Raw genomic sequence first — 22,920 nt, forward strand, 5'->3', positions numbered from 1 at the left:
CAAACCCTTGCCCCTAAAATGACAATAGTATATGGTTCAAACCAATAACAATTTTAAGAATCTTTTACTCAGGATATGTATATTTAAATATAGGTAACTTGCAATGTAAATATAGATGATTCTAAAGTAAAATTAAGTAAATTTCTAATACTTGTTTCCTGGCAAATTTGTGTTCTTTATCTTCTGGTTTAGGTATGGGGGAGAACGTATTCACACATCTTTCTAAAAGCTAAAGTCAAAAATTGTAGTTGAAAATTGGAATTTTGACCTTAAGGATTATTTCTTTTTTTTTTTTTTTTTTTTTTTTTTGTTGACAGGCAGAGTGGATAGTGAGAGAGAGAGACAGAGAGAAAGGTCTTCCTTTGCCATTGGTTCACCCTCCAATGGCCGCTGCGGCTGGCGCATCTCGCTGATCTGAAGCCAGGAGCCAGGTGCTTCTCCTGGTCTCCCATGCGGGTGCAGGGCCCAAGCACTTGGGCCATCCTCCACTGCCTTCCTGGGCCATAGCAGAGAGCTGGCCTGGAAGAGGGGCAACCGGGATAGAATCCGGCGCCCCAACCGGGACTAGAACCCAGTTGCCGGTGCCGCAAGGCGGAGGATTAGCCTGTTAAGCCACGGCGCCGGCCAAGGATTATTTCTTAGGCCAAAATCCAGTCCTTCAGTCAGCACTTTCTCTCTCTTTTTTAAAAGATTTATTTATTTATTTATTTGAAAGTCAGTTACACAGAGAGAGGAGGAGAGGCAGAGAGAGAGAGTCTTCCGTGGAGCAGCCGGGACTTGAACCTGTGCCCATATGGGATGCTGGCACTGCAGGTGTGGCCCTACCCACTACAGCACAGTGCTGGCCCCCTTCAGTCAGTACTTCTTCATTGCTTTACATCAGGGGTAAATTGGTGGCTGGATATGACACGCAGGTCCCTGAGAGTCTGCACAACCGTCAATGGTTGAACGTGACTTTCTTTAGATAAGGGCAGCAGTCTGCAGGTAGCAGAGTCCTCACTGTGATCCACAGGTCCCTTCAGCACTGACTCAGACTTTCCAAAGGCCCCCTCCAAGCATCTCAGTGTCCACCCTCGATCTTAATGACACCAGGGCTCCTCTTCCAACGCGATGAAAACCTTCTGAGTCAAGAAACGAAGAAGGGAAGCCATGCTGTCTCCACAGAGTGCACTCATGTGGCCCTCTCTTGTTCTCAAAGTGTGCGCAAAGGAGACAAAATCCCAGGAAAGGGGCAAATTGCAGTATCTTTTAATTTTTAAAGAAATTTATTGTATTTATTTGAATGGCAGAGTGACAGCAATAATGAGGGAGAGGGCGAGAGGGAGAAAGAGTTTCCACCTGCTGGTTCACTCCCCCAAAGGCTGCAACAGCCAAGCCGGGTCAAGCTGCAGCCTGGTATCTGAAACTCCATCCAGGCCTCCTGCATGGGTGGCAGGGGCCCAAACACTTGGGCCATGTTCTGCTGTTTTCTCAGGTGCATTTGCAGGGAGCTGGATTGGAAACAGAGCAGTCGGGACTGAATAAGCAATGTGATATGAGATACTGGCATCACAAGTAGCAGCCTAACCCACTGTGCCAACAATGCTGGCCCCTCTTATTTTTTCACTTGTAAGTTTTGCAAAAGTAAAAAGATTAGTGGTATATTTAGGGTTGGCGAGAGTGTGGAGAAATGAGTCCTCTCACTTGTTGGTAAATTGATGAAATATTTTGAAACAAATACAGATGGAAACACAACATACCAGAGCTTAATGTGTATGGCGTGCAGCAAAAGCAATTCCTTTTTATTATCACATTTTTGAAAAAAAAATTAATTTATTTAAAAGAGTTACATAGAGAGAGGGAGAGCAAGAGAGCAAAAGAGTGCTTCCGCTTGCTGGTTCACTCCCCAAATGGCTGCAACAGCTGGGCAAGGCTGAAGCCATCAGCCAGGAGCTTCTTTCGGGTCTCCCACATGGGTGGCAGGGTCCCAACCACTTGGGCCATTTTCCAATGCCTTCCCAGGTGCACTAGCAGGGAGTTGGATTGGAAGTGGAACAGCTGGGACATGAACTGGTACCCAAATGGGATGCTGACATCTCAGGCGACAACTTAGCCTGCTGTGCCACAACGCAGGTCCCCAAAGGCAATTCTAAGAGAGAAGTTTATAGAGATAAATGCCTACATTTGAAAGAAGAAAGAGCTCTAACAACCTTAGGTTATATCTCAAGGGGATAGATAAGAATAAGCTAATTCCAAAGTTAACAGAAGGAAGGAAATAACAAAGATCAGAGCAGAAATACATGGAATGAAGACTAGACAAACAATAAACAAGGCCGATGAAACTAGAAGTTGAAAAGACCAAACAAAATTGGTAAATTTTTAGTTTGAATGAGCAAAAAGGAGAGAAGACTCAAATCAATAAAACCAATGAAAGAGGAGACATTGCAACTGATACCGTAAAAAACACAAACGATCCTAAAAGATTACTATGAATATGCCAGCAGATTAGATAATCCAGAAGAAATGGATACATTTATAGAAACATAAAGCCTACCAACACTGAATCATGAAGAAACAGGAAATCTGAACTGACTATTAAAGAGTAAGAAATTGAGTCAGTGATACAAAATCTCCCAGGATTGATATTGTAACACAGCAGGATGAACCACTGCCTGTGAGCCTGCCATTCCATAACAGAGTGCCGGTTACTGCTCCACTTCTGATCCAGCTCCCTGCTAATGTGCCTAGAAAAGCAGCAGAAGATGGCTCAAGTACTTGGGGGCCCTACCACCCCGTGGGAGACCTGGATGGAGTTCCCAGCTCCTGGCTGTGGTTGGGCCTAGCCTTGGCTGTTGTGGCCAATGGGGAGTGAACCAAAGAATGGAGGCTCTCTCCCTCTCTGTTGCTCATTTCAGAGGAACAATTAAATAAGTCTTAAAAAAAAAAAAAACCAAAAACCTCCCATCAAAGAAAAGCCCTGGATCTGACAGCCTCCTTGGCAAGTTCTACAAAGCATTTATAACCTTAATACCAGTCCTTCTCAAACTGTCCAAAAAGTTGAAGAGGAGGGAATGCTTCCAGATTCATTTCATGAAGTCAACAATTACCCTAAACCCAAAGTCAGAGAAGAACACTATGAGAATAGAGAAGTATAAGCCAATATCTCTGATGGAGATGAATGCAAAAATCCATAATAAATACTAGTAAATTGAATTCCACCACATGTTAAAATGACCATACAGCATGAAAAATCGAGATTTTAAAAATTATTATTTATTTTTATTTCTCTGAAAGATACACACACACACACAGAGGGAGAGAGAGAGAGAGACAGAGATCTTCAACCCACTGGTTCACTCCTCAGATGCCCACAATAGCTGAGGTTGGGCCAGGCAGAGCGGGAACCCAGAACTCCATTTGGGTCATCCACATGGGTGGCAGGAACTCAGCCTCTTGAGCCAATACCTGCTGCCTCACTGGATCCCATTAGCAGGAAGCTGGATGGAAGTGGAGTAGCTGGGACTCAAACAGGCATCCCCGCAGCAGCTGAACCCACTACACCATAACACCTGCCCTAGGATTTATCTCTAATATGCAAGTTTGGCTCAACATATGCAAATCAATGTGATAAACCACATTAACAGAAGGACAAAAACCAAACATACAAAGCATTTGACAAAATTTAACACCCATTCACGCTTTTTTAAAAAATCAACAAATTAGATATAAAAGCATTGTTCCACAATATAACGAAGGCTATACATAACAAGGCAACAACTCACATCATACTGAATGTGAAAAGCTGAAAGATTTTCCTCTAGGATCGGGAACAATGTGAGGATGCCTATTGTTCAACAATGGAGTACCAAAAGTCCTAACCAGAGCAATTGGCAAGAGGAAGAAATAAAAGGTATTCAGATTGGTAAGGAGTTAGTAAAATTGTCTCTGATTGCAGATTACTTGATCTTGTATACAGAAAACCACACAGCCTCCTTAAAAAAAAAAGCCTGCTGGAAATAATAAATGAACTCAGTAAAATCACAGGATACAAAATCAACAGAAAAATCAGTTGCATGGGGCAACATACATTTAACCTCACCCACATCTTATATTTCAAGCTAATGTCTAAAATTTAAAATTCTCCAGCTCTGAAAGAGACAAAAATGCATTTTATATTCTCTGTATCTCATCTGTTAGGCTCTCATGCCTGGAGAAGCTAATGTCAACTCAATATGTGATAAGTCAATTTGTAAAATAAATCATGAACCTAGAAAAAAAAATAGGCAAAGACGTGAACAGATAGTTCTCAAAAGAAGCCATACAAATGGCCAACACATCAACACATGCTCAGCAGCTCTAAATCAAATTGAAACCACAAGATATCACCTCACAACTATTTAAAGGGCTTTTTATTTTTATTTATTTTATCATTTTCTTTTTAAAAATATTTATTTATTTATATGAAAGTTAGAGTTACACAGAGAGAGAAGGAGAGGCAGAGAGAGAGAGATCTTTCACCCACTGGTTCACTCCCCAGTTGGCTGCAATGACTGGAGCTGAGCCAATCCAAAGCCAGGAGCCAGGGGCTTCTTCTGGGTCCTCCATGTGGGTGCAGGGGCCCAAGGACTTGGGCCATCCTCTACTGCTTTCCCAGGCCATAGCAGAGAGCTGGATCAGAAGTGGAGCAGCCGGGACTTGAACTGGCTCCCATATGAGATGTGGGCACTGCATGTGGCGGCTTTGCTCACTATGCCACGTGTCAGCCCCTATCAATTATTTTATTTGAGGGGCAGAGAGACAGAAGAGAGGGACACAGAGAAAGCTGGTTCATTCTCCAAATGCCTGCAGTGGCCACGGCTAGGCCAGGCCAAAGCCAGGAGCCAGGAGCTCAATCCATATCTTAGATGGGGGTGGCAGGGACCCAAGAACTTGACTCATCACCTCTGCCTCCCAGAGTGTGCATGAGCAGGAAGCTGGGGTCATGAGTGATGCTGGGACTCTGACCTGCGATGTGAGCATCCCAACTGTTGCTTAACTGTTAGGCCAAACACCCACCCGAGGAGGGCTGTGGTTGAAAAGATGAAAAGCACATGTTGACCAGGAGGTGGAGACAAGGGAACCCTTGCAGGTGGTTTGTGGGAATGTAAATTAGTACAGCCATTGTGGGAAAAAGCGTGACAGCTGCTCAAAAAACTGAAAATAGGACTGCTAGTCAGTAGTCCTACTTCTGGGTATATTTCTAGGGAAAATGAAGTCAGAATACCAAAGAGATAGCTGCACTTCCATGTTTATTGCATCATTACTCATATGATATGGAATCAGCTTAAGTGTGCATCAGTGAATGAACTGATTTAAAACATGTGGCATATATACACAAAATAATGCTACTCGGCTTTAAAAAGGGTGGCAGGGGGTAAATCATATCGCTTGCAACAACATGGATGAATCTGGAGGATATTATGCTAACGGGAAAAAGCCCGGTAAAGAAAGACAACTGTGTGATCTCATTGCACCTGGGCTCTATAAAAGATGAGCTCACAGAAGCAGAGAGTGATGTGATGGTTACCAGAGGTGGGGGCAGGATGAGGAAGAGGGAATGGGGAGATGCTGCTCAAAGGATGCCACGTTTCACATACACAGGAGGAGTAGGTTTCTAGATCTATCGCACAGCAGGGTGACTATAAGGATTTTATATTTCTTTCTTTTTTTTTTTTTTTTTTTTTTTTACAGAGTTCAACCAGTGGTCTTATGTAGAACAAACAGCAACAACAACAACAACCACAACAACAAAAATACTAAAAGGAATAAAATAGTAAGTTGTTCCTCAACAGTCTAGACAAGGGCTGATCATGTCACTGTTTCTCACAGTGTCCATTTCACTTCAATGGGTATCATTTTAGATGCTCGTTTAGTTGCCATCGATCAGGGAGAACATATGATATTTGTCCCTTTTGGATTGGCTTATTTCACTCAGCATGATGTTTTCCAGCTTCCTCCATTTTGTTGTAAATGCCCAGATTTCATTGTTTTTTACTGCTGCATAGTGTTCCATAGAGTACATATCCCATAGTTTCTTTATCCAGTCATCCGTTGATGGACATTTAGGTTGATTCCATGTCTTAGCTATTGTGAATTGAGCTGCAACAAATATCGAGGTGCAAATGGCTCTTTTTTTCTCCCCTTTAATTCCATTTGGGTAAATTCCAAGGAGTGGGCTGGCTGGGTCCTGTGGTAGTGCTATATTCAGGTTTCTGAGGACTCTCCACACTGTCTTCCATAGTGGCTTTACCAGTTTGCATTCCCACCAACAGTGGATTAGTGTCCCTTTTTTCTTTCAAAAATGTTTTAATTTATTTTCATTTACATTTAAAATATAATATAAATTATATACATATGTATATGTGTATATATATATATATATATATATACACAGAGAGAGAGAGAGAGAGGGAGAGAGATCTTCCATCCACTGGGTCACTCACCAAATGCCCACAGCTCCTGGAGATGTGGGCCGGGCTGAAGCCAGGAGCATGGAACTCATTCCAAGTCTTCCACATGGGTGGCAAGTACTCAAGCCATTGCCTTGCTGCATATTAGCAGGAAAGTGGAATCAGAAGCAGAAAAGGGACTCAAACACAGGCCTTCTAATATGGGATACAGATGTTCCAACTGATGTCTTAAACACCAGGCCAAACATCTGCCCCAATATTTGAAAGGCAGTGTTACTGAGAAAGAAGGAAGACACACACACACAAACACACACGCACACAGATTTTCCATCTGCTGGTTCACTCCCCAAATGGCTAAATGTCTGGGGGCTGGGCCAGGCTGAGGCCAGGAGCCAGGAACTTCCTTTGAGTCTCCCATGTGGTTGGCTGGGGCCCAGGCACTTGGGCCATCTTCCATTGCTCTCCCAGGTGCATTAGCAGGGAGCTGGACTGGAAGTGGAACAGCCAGGACTGGAACTGACACTGATATGGGACGCTGGCATCACAGGCATCAGCTTAACCTGCTGCTACGTCACAATGCTGGCTCCTGTGTATTTCAAAATAAGGGAGTAAATTTCAAACGTCTCACTCTAAAAATGATAGAAAAGAGAGGGGACAGATATGTTGATTAGATTGATTTAATCTTGCCACATTGAATCCATACAGTAGATTTCTCTTCCCCTAAGATATTTATTTCCAAGAGTGCCAGTGAGTGCTTGAAACCATGAATAGCACTAAACCTATACATACTATGTTTTTCCTATATATACATACCTGTGATGAGGTTTAATTTATAAGTTAGGCATAGTAAGAGATTAACAACAATAACTAATAATCAAACATAACAAATGAAACAATAAACTCGCACTGTGAGAGTTGATCTGATCATGGAGAGGGCTTACTAGGACTAGTGGGCAGGTAACATACGCGTATAGTATGGACATGCTACACGTATGTGTATGGCGCAGACATACTTCACATACACACATGGCAGACACACTGCACATACACACACGGCACAGACATGCTACATGCATGCATGGCAGAGACACGCTACACAGGCATGGCACAGACATGCTACACATACACACATGATGCAGGCGTGCTATGCATACACACATGGCAAGGCATACTACAAATACATGTATGGCACAGGCATGCTACACAAACACACATACCGCAGACACGGTATGAATACATGAATGACAAGGCATACTATACATACACCCATGGCACAGACACGCTATGCATACACTCCTGGCAAGACATGCTATCCATACATGTATTACATAGGCATTCTCTGTGTACATGCATGGCACAAATATGCTATATAGACATGCGTGGCATGGACATGCAGGACAAAGGGACGATTCACATTCTGGTGTTACAGAGTGGGGCTGGTAGAGGTTTCATTAGATTGTTCAGAATGATGCACAAGTTAAAATATATGAACTATTTATATCTGAAGATTTTTATTTAATGTTTTTAGACCTTTGTTGATGGTGGCTAAAGGGGGATTATCATGCATAAAACATTATATTATGCCCCATAAATGGATATAATTATTACTTTATCAAACCACAGTAACATTAATTTTTTTTTAATTTATTTGACAGATAGAGTTAGACAGTGAGAGAGAGAGAGAAAGGTCTTCCCTCCACTGGTTCACCCCCTAAATGGCCGACACGGCCGGCGCTGCTCCAATCCGAAGCCAGGAGCCAGGTGCCCCCTCCCTGTCTCCCATGCGGGTGCAGGGGCCCAAGCATCTGGGCCATCCTCCACTGCCCTCCTGGGCCACAGCAGAGAGCTAGACTGGAAGAGGAGCAACCAGGAGTAGAAACCGGCACCCATATGGGATGCCGGCGCCGCAGGTGGAGGATTAACCAGGTGAGCCATGGCGTCTGCCCCAACATTAATTTTAAAGAAGTAATAAAGGTAGTGTTGAAAGGGCGCTGTTGGGAAATCAGGTGTCCAAAATGCAATAATTCTCTGAACTGCAATGTTCTTATCTGTAAAACACAAAAGAAAGCAACAAAGATGATGTTGTTTGGCTTTTTGTCAATCAGACCTTAGTAAAGCCAAGAAAACCACAAGTCACTGTGTGCATCACTGCTTTCTGTGAACTTTGCTCCTGGGGACAGCTTCCCAGGAAGGGAGAAGCACATTTCAGCTTACGGTTTTGGAGTTTCGCAGCCCCAGATCAGGCAGCTCCAGGAGTCTGCTGTCTGACTCCGGCATTGGGTGGCAGAATGTGTGTTGAGGGAGGATCATGGCCAGCCAGGAAGTAGCCAACCCTCTTGAGACACGCCCCCAGTAACCTGAAGACCTCCCACTGGACCCATCTGCTAGGCACCATAACTGCATCAGCTCTCTCTGCCCTTACTCCATCAACCATTAAAATTAGGCCAGCAATTTTGGGGTTTAAACACCTGCACGAATCGGGAAGCCACATGCTCTTCAGACTGCAACACCTCATCCGTGTGTTTTTGTATTAGGTTTTTGTGTACGCTACAGTGGCCTTGGACTGGGAGAGACATTCACGCCCTCCCTGGGACATTTGGCAATGTCAGTGGACATTTTTATTTTCATGACAGCAGCAGGATGCTACTGGTATCTAGGTACGGGATGAGGAGTATTCTGAACTGCCCCGATTTGCTGGTATGGCATTGAGAAGCCCTGGTCTGTGGGAATATGTAGCAAACTATTAGCAATCTCTCCAGTGTTGATGGGTTAGGGAGCTGTTCGAGGGACACATTTCATGTTCTTTCCATGCTATTTAGTATTTTTCTTACTCTCTCCAAATACAAAAACTGAAAAGTTTTTAGAAGCTTGAGTCTCAGGGCTGGCACTGTGGCCTAGCCGGTAAAGCCGCCACCTGCAGTGCTGGTTCAAGTCCTGGTTGCTCCACTTCCCATCCAGCTCTCTGCTATGGCCTGGGAAAGCAGTAGAAGATGGACCAAGTCCTTGGACCCCTGTACCTGTGTGGGAGACCCAGAAGAAGATCCTGGATCTTGGCTTTGGATCGGCTCCTCCAGCCATTGCAGCCACCTGGGGAGTGAACCAGTGATGAAAGACCTCTCTCTCTCTCTCTCTGCCTCTGCCTCTCTGTGACTCTGCCTTTCAAATAAGTAAATAAATCATATATATATATATATATATATATATATATATATATATAAACTTGAGTCTCTTCATCACCCCCACTTATATATCTATTTGTAGTTTCTTTTAAGATTTTTATTTATTTATTTATTTGACAGGTAGAGTTATAGACAGTGAGAGAGAGACAGAGAGAAAGGTCTTCCTTCCGTTGGTTCACCCCCCAAATGGCCGACACGGCTGGCGCTGCACCGATCCGAAGCCAGGAGCCAGGTACTTCTTCCTGGTCTCCCATGCGGGTGCAGGGGCCCAAGCACTTGGGCCATCCTCCACTGCCCTCCCAGGCCACAGCAGAGAGCTGGACTGGAAGAGGAGCCACCAGGACTAGAACCCTGTGCCCACTAGGGATGCCGGCACTGCAGGTGGAGGATTAACCAAGTGAGCCACAGCGCCAGACCCCTATTTGTAGTTTCTTTGTGTACCCTTTCACAATATATTTACACATTAAATAATATATAAAATGATATAGTAACATAAGTATATTAATGTACATTAGTATATAAGATACAAATATATTTTATATAGGTATACATAATATATAAATATATTTATATAAATATATAAATATTTTTAATGTCTTTTTCTTTTCCATGATAAAGTAGTATGTTACATTCTGTTTAATGCTTTTCCCTCCACTGAATAATATCCTTACACTTTTGTTTGTCCAAGAATTTTACAGTGATGTGAAATTAATTTCCAGCCTTGGCCGGAAGGGAGCTGTAGTTATAGGGACGGGTTACTCATATTCATTCACAGGGGACTTGGTCACTCTCAGCAGTGAAGAACCCAAACACTAATTTAAAAATTGAGATAAAAGTAGCTATTTCAGGCAAAAAGGTACATACCAGCAGATAATGGATTTGGCTTATTTGCTCTATTTAGACATCAGTGCTTCCTTACCCGGGAATCCTCCCTCCTCCCCCCAATAAAGCACTGTGGTGTAACTGTTCACACATCTGCTCCTCAGTCCCTCAGCCACTTGCAGAACCGAAATTCTGCCCCAGACACAGGAGCATGGCGGCACATTCTTCCCTCGGCCACCCTGCACGGGGCCCCGCCCCTCAGTCATTGCAGCCTCCTTGCAAGGCCCTGAGCTGATGACCTGCTAAGTTTGCCTGGACTACTACTTCTCCTCCTCTTCCTCCCCTGCACTCCCCTCTTTCTTCTTCTAAGATTTTATTTATTTATTTATTTGAGAGGCAGAATTACAGACAGATAGAGGGAGAGATAGAGAGAAAGGTCTTCCATCCTCTGGTTCACTCCCCAAATGACGGCAATGGCCAGAGCTAGGCCGATCTGAAGCCAGGAGTCTGGAACTTCTTCCAGATCTTCTGGGTCTCCCACATGGGTGCAAGCTCTTGGGCCATCTTCCATTGCTTTCCCAGGCCATTGCAGAGAGCTGGATTGGAAGTGGAGCAGCCGGGACTAGAACTGGCGTCCATATGGGATGCTGGCACTATGAGCAGGGACTTAGGCAACTACACCACAGAGCCAGCCCCTTGCCTAAAAACTGTGAGATAAGAAATGTGCATTGTTTTGAGCTGCTGTGTTTATCCTATTTTTTTTTTTAATTTGAAGGACAGAGTTACAGAGAGAGATAGAGACAGAGAGAGGTCTTCCATCTGCTGGTTCACTTCCCGAATGGCTGCAACAGCTGGAGCTGAGCCGATCCAAAGGCAGGAACCAGGAGATTCATCTGGGTTTCCCACGTGAGTACAGGGGCCCAAGGACTTGGACCATCATCTGTTGGGAGCTGGTTCTTAAGTGGAGCAGCCAGGACTTGAACTGGCACCCATATGGGATGCCAGCGCTGCAGCCTGGGGCTTTAATCTGGCCCCCTTATCCTAATTTTTAGTGCAGCGATAGATGACTGTTACCATTGTGAAATCGCATGACTTTTACCAATGTCTCAGAGCTAAAGCAGTTGTCAGTTGCTGAATTTTCCTTGTCACGGAGGGCACTGAAGTGTCATTCCACTAGCCGAGAGAACTCGGGACACAATTTCTCAGTTAGAACGATTGACCAAAATCCAATAAAATCATCTCCATTACAAGCTAGGACTTGACTGATGTATCCTGAAGTCTGTTTTTATTACTCAATGTTCTTTACATTTTTGTTTATCTATTTTAATTTTATTGGAAGTCGGCAGAGGGACAGACAAAGAGACAGAGAGAAATGTTTCCTCCACTGATTCCGTCTCCAAATGCCTACAACAGCCGGGGCTGGGCAGGCTGAACCCAGGAACCCAGTTCATGTCACCCATATGGGTGGCAGGGACCCAACTACTTGGGCTGTCACCTTCTGCATCCCAGGGTGTGCATCAGCAGGAAGCTGGATCAGAAGCAGGGTGCTGGACATGTGAACTGTGCACTCCAATATGGAATGCAGGAGTCCCAAACAGCATTTTAGCTGCTGGGCCAACCACCCCACCCAACAAAAAATGTGTGAAGATAGGGGGTGTAGCCATTCTCCTGGACTGTCCTAGGGACCCACGGCTGGTGGTCCACCAGGCTTCTTTCAGTTTCTAAAAGCTTCCAGAGGAGGGATGCACTGTGGGGGAGGAGCTTCTGTTGTTTTTGCAGAAAACCTATTTACTGGGAAGTAGATACTTTGAAAGCACTTACATTTTGAGGCCAGTCATGTGACTCAGCTAACAGAAGCAAATAAGGCCCGGGGTGCCTTGATTTCAAGAACGGGTGTCACCAACAGAGTGCACTTAGAACACTAATGTTGGGCCCAGCGCTGTGGCCTAGCAGGTAAAGCTGCCTCCTGCCATACCGGCCTCCCATATAGGCGCCAGTCCTGGCTGCTCCACTTCCCATCCAGCTCTCTGCTATGGCCTGGGAAAGCAGTGGAGGATGGCCCAAGTTCTTGGGCCCCTGCATCCACGTGGGAGACCCGGAAAAAGCTCCTGGCTCCTGGCTCCTGGCTTTGGATTGACCCAGCTCTGGTCGTTGCGGCCATTTGGAGAGTGAAATAGCAAATGGAAGATACCTCTCTGCCTCTCTGTAACTCTGCCTTTCAAATAAATAAATAAATGAATCTTTAAAACAAACAAAAAATCACTAATGTCCAGGCCTCAGATGTGAGGGCCTCCCATAAGGTTGTAGCATGGAGGATAAGTCTCCTGCAACTCTAATTTACTCTTGTGTTTTATTATGCGCTATGACTTGCATCACGTTCCTTTCAGAAACACAGATCACTACTTTGATATTAACAGGACTAATAAAATAGATGGTGATAACCCTTACTACTGTTTGACCACTTACTCTGTGCTGTGCAATGTGTTAAATAACTGATGTAGATTACTTCAGGAAATAAATACCCTTCAACAGGACTCTGGTTAAAAATAACCACAACTAACTGTAGTCCCTAGCTTGCTAAATATCGGTTTCTCACTCTGGCCATGACAGGCCTCATTCTGGACCGGGAAGGAGGCAGGCCGGGTCCTTGAGAACAAAGAAAGTAAGCTCTCCTGGAATGTATGACCTTCTGCTCCCCACTAGCTCCCCTGGAATTTATGGCCCAATGCTTCCTGCCAGTGCCTCCCCTTGCCATCCCCCTTGTGTGGCCTTCCCACGTATATAGCCTATATGTTTAAGTGAGCCAATGAACATGTTAGGTCCCAATACCTTGCCATATAGAGAGTAAGAAGGTATCCTACCTAGGAGATGACCTGCACCCTTTTAAGTGTGAGGCTATAAAAACCTCTCTTATGCAAACGAAGGGGCCTTTTGCTGCTAAAGGGCTGTGTGCGGGTGGGGATCCCAGCCGGCTGGTAACAAATGAACCTCTGCTTTTGCATCCGCCACTGTGCCTTGTGCATTGATTGGGAAACACAACAACTTGCATCAGGTTCCTTTCAGAAACACAGATCACTACTTTGATATTAACAGTACTAAAATAGATAGTGGTAATCCTTACTACTGTTTGTCCACTTACTCTGTGCTGTGCAATGCGTTGAATAACTGATGTAGATTACTTCAGGAAATAAATACCCTTTAACAGGACTCTCGTTAAAAATAACCATATCTAACCATCTCCCAGAGGAGGAAACTGAGGATTATGGGTGAGACATGCCTTAGCCAAGGTCACATGACTATGCAGAAAGGGGCAGGCAGGCCCACAGCAATTTGTAAATTCAGAATTGGATCTGCCCCATTGTTACAGGAACATGGTGGCATAGAAATTTTTGTTACCTCGGTTCTTGGTCTCACACGGAAGAAGAATTTCCAAGAGATCTTAAAGGATTTATTAGAATCAAGGACCTCTAGCCAGAGTGGTGTGGAGGGGGCATCCAAGAGAGGAAAACCCAAAGGGGACTGGTGGCAGTGGGCTCTAAGTACAATTTCAAAGGAAAAAAAAAATCTGGGCAGTCAGATAGGCATTTGGGCGGGGACAAAAACCGTCCTAAGACCTTATTTACAATTCTCCATCCAGTCTGGCCTGCTAAGGGTGGGGTAGATAACTTGTTTTCACAATAAGCTGTGAGCTCAGGAGGAGCTTCCTTGCTGTTCTCATGGTTAATTTGGTGATTCTGGAAGGAAGGAGGGCAGGCTGTTTGTTCTTGTTAAAAATAACATTTTTGGGGAAGGAAGCAAATATTTTACACCCCAAAATTCCACTGGGATCCCCTATCTATCTATTAACCCATCTGACTCCTCACAGCATCACAAAATGTGAGAACTCCTAGAAGCAGGTGCCTGGTTTCCTCTGCCCCCTGCCTTCCCCCGCCCTCCCCTTTTCCCCTGGCTAATTTTCCTCTGTATCCTTTGGCTGAGATAAATGGTAGCCTTGAGCATAAGAGCTCCTGGGTCCTGGGTCTTGTGGAGGCTGAGAACAGTCTCCACAAGCTTGATTCAGCACCTACATGGATGTTTACTGCAGCATTATCCATACAGCCAAAGGGAGACACAACTCACCGCCCATCAATGGATGGATGAATAGCAAAATGTAGGATTCAAAAGGATGTTTCCAAAAGTCTGTGGAAGAATTGAATTAAAAGATGAATTTGTCTTGGTGGAAAAATTTTGAAATCCATGCATAGTTTTTCCATAATATGCATTTTCTGTGTTTTTTTTTTTTTTGAAGTACCTTCATACATACAATGGAGTATTTTTCAGCCATAAAAAGGATGAAGTTCTGAGACATGTGACAACATAGATGAATCTAAAATCATGCCAGGTGAAATATGTCAGATGCCAAATGTCAGAACTTGTATGATCTTCTTTCACCTAAAACACACACAATATGCCCAAGGAGTCAGGCAGAACAGAGGTTCCCGGGGTGCTGCCGTGGGAGAGGAGGAATTGGGACTTACTGCCTAATCCTGGGTGCTGGAAGAACTTTGGAGATAGTGGTGATGTTGCAAAAACACTGTGAACATAGTTAATGACACTTAACAGTAGTTACAATGGCGAATCTTATGTTACACATACTTTGCTATGGTTAAACACAAGATTGTGTAGAATCAAATTCTCTACTGTGTACAGCACACATTCCAACCTCTTGAGAAGAGCTTGCCTTGAAAGGCTAGAGCCTCTCAAAAACTGTTAGTGGGAAGATAAGCTGGTAAGAAACCTTTGAGTAGGAAAAACAAAAGCCCTGGTATTGCATAAGAGGTGAAAAGGCCCACTCATTCCCAAAGGAGAGCTTTGGATGAGCCCCACATCAAAGTTTGTGTTGCTTTCTTCTGCAAAAAAAAACGAAACCAGGCCCTAAGGCTACAGCAAAGCTTTAGACAAACTAGAGTAGAAAAAAAAAAAACTCATCTCAACTTCCCCTCCCCCAGCCCAGGCATTTCTCCGCAGCTGTAAGGTTAACCCTGTAAATGCTAAATTTGCTGTGGTGGGAAATGGCACAGAAAGGAAATTAAAAAAATGGCTTTGTACTTTATGGCTATTGCATATGCGTATGATAAAATATTTACATGATATAATATTTCATGCTTTCAATCTCATGTCAGAGTGATCATCCTTATTAGGAGAGCAGTCCAAACAAAAGAAAGCAAATCTCCAAATGGAATCTTTGGGTATTAAAAGAAGTTAAGTTCCCATTTCTGATGATATTTGGTCGAGTGTTTGCTGATTGGAAATTCTGACAAGAAGGAGACGAAGAGAGGCAATCTCTAGATGGGGCTTTTAGCTGCTGATCAGCTTCTGTAAACTAAGGTGGCTCCTGAGAGGCTGGTCATTTTCAGGCCTCTGTGCATGTTTCTGAGCTAACCGATTTGGACGCTAACAAGTCACACTGGGCTTGTTTGCTTGTCACTGCGTCAGGGAACACAAAACAGAAGCCCAGGCTGTTTTGCGGAATATGCAATCACAGCCGCTTATTGCCTGGACTTGACTCCACGCTGAAACCTGATGCCACCTGCTGCGGGGCTGGTTCAGCCTCCTTGCAAACAGTGCTGAACTGGAAGCCTGCAGAGCCCCGGTAAACAAAGCTCAGACCCCACACGTCTTTGTGGCTCCCCAAACTTCGAAAACAAGCATAGATGCCGGCTGGCTTGTCTGGGGAACATACAAACACCCACAAGAAAGGGCTTGGTCTGTAATGGGACCCATCTGCAGCGAGGCTTCTGATGCCTCCTGTGTTTCTGACACGAAAACTAATTGCATTCCTTACTTGTGATTTCTGCCCCAAACCACAAGCTGGTGTGGACAGATCACAGGGGCTGTGAACTCCCCGCCCATTCCTGGCAGCCTGCACTCTTGACCTCCTTTTCCAAAAGTCTCGTGGCTGTCTGTTGATCTCTGTATCCCGCTTTTCAGATTGCAACAACGGGCTGCTACACTGACTCACCTTTCTTCATCCTTCTCCTGGTCCACTTGCTTTAGGAAAGTGGGTTGACCATTAAGTGAAGATCCTTGCAAGGAAAGGATTCATCTCGGCTAGGCTGCTAGCTGGATGAGTCACCAAGACGAAGGGGTGGGAGGCTACGTAAACATATTTTGAAATCTGTAAAATTCAGGGTTTTGTCCTGTCCAATTCCTGGACGTGACATGTCTTAAGCTAACTTGCATAAAGATGTTTGTGTGTGTGTGTGTGTGCCAATGAGTTTATTCTTCTTGCACGCAACGCTTCCTGAGGAAATGTCTGGGTGGGAATACGGCATGATTTGTAAAGTGTAGTTATTTTTGCTAAAAAGGACCCACTGATCTTGCAACAATGAGCCGGGAGAGAGAAAGAGGGAGAAACAACCCAGTCCCCCCGGAAGGCAGAGGGAAGAGGCAGGCATTAATGATCTTCTGTTTTTTGTTTTCTCAAAACTATTTCCTCCTCTGAAAGAACAGCTCTGTGCTGGTTTACCTAGCTGCTGAGCCGGTTTTGAATTCAGACTGCCCGCTGAACTGATCAGGTGGGACCATGCTGGTGCCTGGCAGAGAGAACCCAGAGTCAGACAAAAGTTAAAGCAGGGAAAGCAAATTTTCCTGAGGAACTATTGCAAAAGGGGGAAGAGAGACCTCAGCTGCTGATGCTGCTACTGCTCCTGCTACTTCTACTTCTTTGTCTCATTTTTAAAGATGTTATTTATTTGAAAGGCCGAGTTACAGAGAGAGGGAGAGAGAAAGAGAGACCTTCTATCTGCTGGTTCACTGCCCAATTGGCTGCAACAGCCAGGGCTGGGCCAGGCTGAAGTCAGGAGCCTGGAGCTTCTTCTGGGTCTCCCTCATGGACAACAGGGGCCCAGAGTCTTGGGCCATCTTCTGCTGCTTTCCCAGGAGCATCAGTAAGGAGCTGGATGGGAAGTGGAGTAGCCGGGACTTGAACCAGATCCATATGGGATGCTGGAATTGCAGGTGGTGGCTTTACCATCTCTGCCACAACACTGGCCCCAGAGACCTCAGTTCCTATAACTGACCTGGTTCTGAATACAACATGCACAAGTGGGGATTTATGGCCAAGGAATGGAGTGTTTGGAGGAGGGGGTGTCATCAGATGGGAAATTATGAAGAGGAAACGAGGAAGTAACAGAGGTTCTAGATTTAGCTCACTTAACAGATTTTTGCTGAAAGCAAGCCAGACTGATGGGGTAACAAGGTTGGAGAATGGGAAATTTGATCAGACTCTGAGGGAGGTCAGATGCTGAGGACAGAGCACAGAATTGGGACCTTAAGGGCTTAAGGGAGCCTGACTTGGCTTTTTTTTTTAAAGAATTATTTTATTTATTTGAAAGACAGAGTTACAGAGAGAGGTAGAGACAGAGAGGGAGGTCTTCCATCTGCTGGTTCACTCCCCAGATGGCCACAATGACCAGAGCTGGGCCGATCCAAAGCCAGGAGCCAGGAGCCAGGGACCAGGAGCCAGGAGCCAGGAGCCAGGGGCCAGGAGTTTCTTCCAGGTCTCCCATGTGGATGCAGGGGCCCAAGGACTTGGGCCATCTTCTACTGCTTTCCCAGGCCATAGCAGAGAGCTGGATCGGAAGAGGAGCAGTCGGGACTAGAACTATTGCCAATATGGGATGCTGGCGCTTCAGGCCAGGGCTTTTAACCTGCTGAGCCACAGTGCTGGCCCCCTGACTTGTCATTTTAAGGAATCTTTGTCACTGAAAACTGCAGGAGAGGTTCTGTGACAGTTAGAGGCTAATAGGTAGTTAGGACAGGTCCATGTTGGAACTAGAAAAGGGGGAGTGTAAGGCTGCCACAAAACGCACCAAACACTGGAGTAAGGGAGTTTACTGGGGGAAACCTGTCAGACTGGAGGGAAGGGGCAAGGAAGGAAAAGAGAGAGAAGGAGAGCGTGAGAGAGACAGAGTTCAGGAGAGTGTAAGAGAGACAAACGGAGAGGAAGGGGGGGAGAGGAGAGAGAGAGCGAGCCAAGAGTTCAGGAAAAGGTCCTTTTAAAACTTTGTGGGAGGGGGCATGGAAGTAGGAGCAGTGAATCCCAGTAGGATGGGATGGAGCTTGACGCTGGTGGTTGAGCTATGTGGCCACCTGGCTTCCAGCAATGACGGCGGGGGCTAGAGCCTAGGATGGTGTCAGGGTGTACATCGTGCCATAGATAAGACTGAGTCATTTTACTAACAGGGAGTCCCTTTAAGAGTGGCAAGACAGGGACTGTTGCTGTGGCATAGTAGGCTTAAGCCTCTGTCTGCAGAGCTGGCATCCCATATGGGTGCCTGTTCGAGTCTCAGCTGCTCTGCTTCCCATGTGGTTCCCTGCTAATGCACCTGGGAAAGCAGCAGAAGATGGCCCAAGTCCTTGGGCCCCTGCACTCATGTGGGAGACCTGAAAGAAGCTCCTGGAGCCTGGCTTTGGATTGGCCCAGCCCTGGCCGTTGCGGCCATTTGAGGAGTGAGCCAGTGGATGGAAGACCTCTCTCTGTCTCTCCCTGTCCCTGTCTATAGCTCTACCTCTCAAATAAGTAAATAAATCTTTAAAAGAAGTGGACAAGATGCATGCTTCTCCCCAGAAGCTGCCTTTAGCAAGACAAAATTGCTGATCCCACCCTTCTGAGTTTCCAGTTTTATCATGAAAATAGAAAGAACTTACCTAGCCCATCCTTTTGATGGCTTTTATTTTATCAGGAGCAGGCTAGACAGGATCACAGTTCCGGCCCTCTGATGGATTCTCTCCCTGCCCTTTGATTGATCATTCCCTGATTCATGCTTAAAAGACACCGCGTCCACCGGTTTCTTGGGTCTGTGTCTCTTGGAGTGCCCTCCTGGCTGCTGGGGCAGGAGGTGTCTGACGGCAATAAATCTTGCTTTGTTTCTTGCCTTGTTTGCATGGAGATTCTTCTTCCATGTGAAATAGCACTGAGGTCACTCCTCTTCATCGCCATTTTCTCTTAACAGTTCCAGCTCCTGCATTTTTCATGCAGAACACCTCCTGATGTCCACACTCCTGAGACAGCTGAAATGCTGTTTGGAGCCAGCTGTCTTCTTGTGGTCCCTCTAAGTCCAAGGACTCAACAATTTCAGACTGCACTAGCACTCCTGGGGCAGAGGGCCGCATTGTAGGAAGCCACATTAGACACTGTTAACCTATACTGCCTCATGCATGTCTCACTTGGGGTGCACTAACAGTTGGGGTGCTCTCTAGGACTCCTTTGAGTGTAACTTATCATGCTACTGCTCCCGCCTGGAAGGCAGGCAGATCAGCTTCAACTTACTCTCTGGGCTTATTCTTGTCAAAAATATTTTATAGAAGAACTTGCACTCAAACCACCTGGCTTTCTAAGATCAAGGTTTATAATGATTGGTACTTGTTTTAACCTCTTTGGAACATAACTGAGATCAATCATGAAGGTTGGTCTTGCTTTGCTGCACGGAGTCCTACTGCTGATAATTGCTATAAAATACTTTGACCAAGGGCCAAGGTGGATAGACTGTGCTGCAGAGTTAATGGAGCCAGGCCTAAGATAATCAGCGTTAGAAATGCCTGCTTGCCAGGACAGTCCTGGGCTTGCTTTGGGAACTTGTTTTACAAGGCTTACTGCATCTAGATGGTTGGAGCACAGCATGTGTTTCAGGCTGTTTCTTTCTGGGAGTCTAGGGAGTCTCTGTGGCTATTTTCCAGCATGGGGCCCTGAGTCTCTAGTATGCTACCTTGGTTATAAAATGAAACCACACACATGTAAAGTGTTGCCTTACATCATTACTGGAGGAATTAAGTGGGTCCTGGGCAGCACTGCTGGGAGAGGTTCTTGGAAGCCATGCTTGATTTGCTCTGGATTTCTCCCTGCTGATTCTTTGCGTTCTTTCACTGTGATACACAGCGGCCAGAGTACAGCAACTCCTGGGCCCCATGAGTCTTTCTCATCGGACTTGAAGGTGATCTTGGGGACTCTCACACAAGCCTTTCTTTAAACTGGTTCTTTTTGTAGAAATATGTGAAATCTGGGGCTGGTGTTTTGGTGTAGCGGGTAAAGCCACTGCCTGCAGTGCTGGCATCCCATATGGGTGCCGGTTCAAGTCCCGGCTGCTCCATTTCTGATTCAGCTCTCTGCTATGGCCTGGGAAAGCAGCAGAGGATGGCCCAACTGCACTCACGTGGGAGACCTAGAAGAACTCTTGGCTTTGGATTGTCCCAGCTACGGCCGCAATGGCCATCTGGGGAGTGAACCAGCAGATAGGAGACTCTCTCTTTCTGCCTCTGCTTCTCTGTAGCTCTGCCTTTCAAATAAATAAATAAATCTAAAAAATATATATGAAATCTATAATATTCACAGATCATTAAAAGTATTTCAGTAATATCTCCCTGTAGTGATCTCATAAATACTAGAAGTGATTCTAATTATACCAGAGACAGTTTTTTTTTTTTTAAAGATTTATTTATTTGAAAGTCAGAGTTACACAAAGAGAGAAGGAGAGGCAGAGATAGAGAGACACGTCTTCCATCTGCTGGTTCACTCCCCAGTTGGCCACAATGGCTGGAACTGTGCTGATCTGAAGCCAGGAGTCAGGAGCTTCTTTAAGAAGAAAAATTATTTCAAATGATGTGAACTTCTCTGCTTCCAATCCAGTTCCCTACTAACGCCTGGGAAAGCAGTGGAAGATGGCCAAAGTCCTTGGGCCCTTGCACCCTCATGGGAGACCCAGAAGGAGCTCCCGGATCCTGGTTTTGGCCTGGCCCAGCCCTTGCTGTTGTGCCTATTTGGAGAGTGAACCAGAGATGAAAGATCTCTTTTTCTCTCCTCTTTTCTCTTTAACTCTACTTTTCTTTTTTTTTTTTTTAAGATTTATTTATTTGAAAGAGTTACACAGAGAGAGAAGGCGAGGTAGAGAGAGAGAAAGAGAGAGAGAGAGAGAGAGAGATCTTCCATCCGCTGGTTCACCCCCCTAATTGGCTGCGATGACCAGAGCTATGCCAGGAGCTTCTTCTGGGTCTCCCATGCAGGTGCAGGGGCCCAGGGACTTGGACCATTTTTCACTGCTTTCGCAGGCCACAGCAGAGAGCTGGATCAGAAGTGGAGTAGCCAGAATTTGAACCAGTGCCCCTTTGAGATGCTAGCACTGCAGGCGGTGGCTTTACCAGCTATGCCATAGTACCGGCTTTTTTTTTTTTTTTTTTTTGACTGACTTCTTGAGTGGGTTGCTTGGATCCCTGTCACCCATGTGGGAGACCAGGATGGAGTTTCTGGCTTTTGGCTTCTGCCTTGCCCAGACCTCCTGACTGTTGCAGCCATTTGGGAATGAACAGGAGGATAGAAGATCTCTCTCTCTCTCTCTCTCTTTCCAATAATAAATAAATAAATCTTTAAAAAAGATATATTCCACCAATAGGGTCTCTGTGAAGCATTCTACATACTTGAGCAGGATCTTAGAGGTAGTGCTTCAGCTGCAGGTCCATCAAAAGCAGAGACATGTGGCGGGACTCAGGCTTTTTGAATATTTGCTACATGCCATGGATTGTTCCAGATCCTTGCTATTGGCCATCTCATTTAATTTCTCAGTAGCTACTAGTTATCATCCTTGGATGATGAATGACAAACCCTAGGCTCAACTGTAACTTGAATCCTAAGAGTCCAGTTTGTAACATTACTGATTAACCAGCCTACTTGCCAAAAATGATGCAGTCTTCAGTTAAAGCTCAATAAGTGGTGAGTACCTGGGTGACCTTGGGGTCTGAGAGACCTGGAGAGAGTGGAAGATAGAGCTGGAAATGTGAGTTGGGCCAAACAAGAGTCATAGCAAGGCATGGGCCTGTGGAGCGATGAAGTGTATGAACTGGACTTAAAATGATAACACTTGTTTTTGGATAGGTCACTATGATAGCAAAACAAAAATCCATTTTAAGACAGAACATATAAGAGGCTAACTAGGAGGCAACTACAACCATGCAGGTGAGGAGTAATGAGGCCTTGAAAGGCAATAAACTCTAGACATGGATCAGAAAGTAAAGGGGTGAGAGACTGATGTGGGGACAAACCTGGAGTCACATTATATGTGAATCATCAGGAAAAGTGAAAAATCCCTAATGCTTAACTCCAACAAAAACATAAGCAAAACAAGAAATCTAACACAAGACCACAACAGAAAACCAAAACCAATGTTGGGGAACAGCAGGTTTAAACCATGCTGGAAAGTTACCGTTTCCTACGCTCTGAAGCTTGGTGTCCCTTCACAGTTTGTAGTCGAAGCCTAACCCCTAAGGTGATGGCATTTAGACGTGGGTTTCTGGGAGGCCTCTGACCTCATACATGGAGTCAGTGCCCTGAGCAGAGGACTTGAGGAAGCCTGCGGGCCCCTTTTTGCCAGTTGAGGATGTAGCAATGAGGCACCATCTAGGGAGCAGAAGCAGCTATCAACAGACAAATGAGTCTGCCACCTCCTTCATCTAGGACTTTC

General features: G+C 45.2%; 1 long non-coding RNA gene across 1 annotated transcript; it reads right to left on the minus strand.

The window, feature by feature from the left end:
• Nucleotides 1-7,964: 7,964 nt before the first annotated feature.
• On the minus strand, nt 7,965-16,510 carry LOC133772034 (uncharacterized). Its single transcript, XR_009867673.1, has 3 exons — nt 16,431-16,510; nt 14,549-14,608; nt 7,965-8,476 (listed from the first exon to the last, which is right to left on the minus strand). It is a non-coding gene; the product is annotated as an uncharacterized LOC133772034 (long non-coding RNA).
• Nucleotides 16,511-22,920: the final 6,410 nt, after the last annotated feature.

This window comes from Lepus europaeus, chromosome 12, assembly GCF_033115175.1.
Source record: "Lepus europaeus isolate LE1 chromosome 12, mLepTim1.pri, whole genome shotgun sequence".
NCBI lineage: Eukaryota > Metazoa > Chordata > Mammalia > Lagomorpha > Leporidae > Lepus > Lepus europaeus.